The sequence below is a fragment of the Atta cephalotes genome (genome assembly GCF_000143395.1).
Source record: "Atta cephalotes unplaced genomic scaffold scaffold00017, whole genome shotgun sequence".
NCBI lineage: Eukaryota > Metazoa > Arthropoda > Insecta > Hymenoptera > Formicidae > Atta > Atta cephalotes.
In genome coordinates this window covers 2,288,526-2,290,032 of record NW_012130081.1, presented here as the reverse complement: position 1 = coordinate 2,290,032, position 1,507 = coordinate 2,288,526, and positions in this window count along the sequence as shown.

Sequence of the window (1,507 nt, the reverse complement as noted above, 5' to 3'; positions counted from 1 at the left end):
AAAGTAAGTAACTTAACTTACTAACTAAGTAAAAGGAAAAAGTAAAACGTAAAACTAAACTAAATTAAGTAATTAATTAATTATTTGTTAGTACTATAATATATACTATAACTAAATAAATAATACTACCTCTCTCTCTCTCTCTCTCTCTCTCTCTCTCTCTCTCTCTCTCTTTTCTCTTTCTAAAAAAATAATAATTTTTACTTGGAGTATATATTTTTTTCGCTGACATTTAAAAATCGCGACTGTTTCCAGCCAAATTACATAACAAATTTTATATATTCATTCAATTTTCCGATTGTGCATATAAAATGAAAAGTACATTCTCTTTTAAAAAGAGTTTCACGCAAATGGAAATAAAGATAAAATGTCCTTATACAAGTTTCCTCGTATACTGTCTCGTAAATTTAGCTTTGTGCGCAAATAATTCATTAAATGACCTGCGATACTCCATTTGATCTCAATGTTCTGGAACATTCTTTTCGTTGCCCCCCCCCTCGCAATTCACGGCGTTTCTTTGAGCACAACTCTTAAAGTCAATGGGATTAAAGCGGTCGCGCAGTGCCAAAGGATGCGGAGGTAATTTGATATCGTGTATCGTGTATATTCTTTCGTTCGAAGATTCGAGAAGAATACGTCATGAATTTCATGAAATTCCGGAGAATATATGTGTCTACAGTACGTCTAACTCTTTATTTTATTTATATTCCTTAAATATAATAAGAAAAAAAGGCTTGTCAGATTGTGCAACAAAATTAGGTACATATTGATTCTAATAATGATTATAATCTTTATTTTTATGTTTAATTATAAAATTTTGCACTGGAAAGAAATAAAAACAATTTTCTATTAGTAATATTATATAGGCAATGTAATACACACACACACACACACACACACACACGCGCGCACGCGCGCGCGCGCGCGCACACGTGAAAACATTGTAAAGATCACACAATATATTTAAATTACATATTTTCATACAAAACAAAAAAATAGTGTCTGTTTTTTAAGATAAAATTTAATACATATTCTTTTTTATCATATTTTCTTATTGCAAAATCATATTTTTTAATAGAATCAGATAAAAGTTATTTTATGTAAATAATATATAAGTAATCAATTCTTATTCGATTTGTGTATTTGTACGGAATAAATTCAGAACACATAATCACTAGCTGAATTATACTTCAGCCTCTCTTATAAATATCAAATAAGATGATGTTTGCTTATATTCATGTTTATTCCGATATGTAAAAGAAAATCGCATATTCGAATTTGTCAAATGCGGGAATGTGGATGCGTTATAGCAATTTCTCTTGTCATGCATCGCAAATTCTGAAGACATAATTCTCCTTAAATTCGCAATTTCACTATGGCGTAAGTTTTCTCATGGTAGTGCTTTGATGTGTTATGAATTACAAATAAGATGTGGGTGTATGGATAAAAAGATACAGTGTGACACATGCACTATTACATATTTGATCAAGGTGAATTGCCTTTTCAG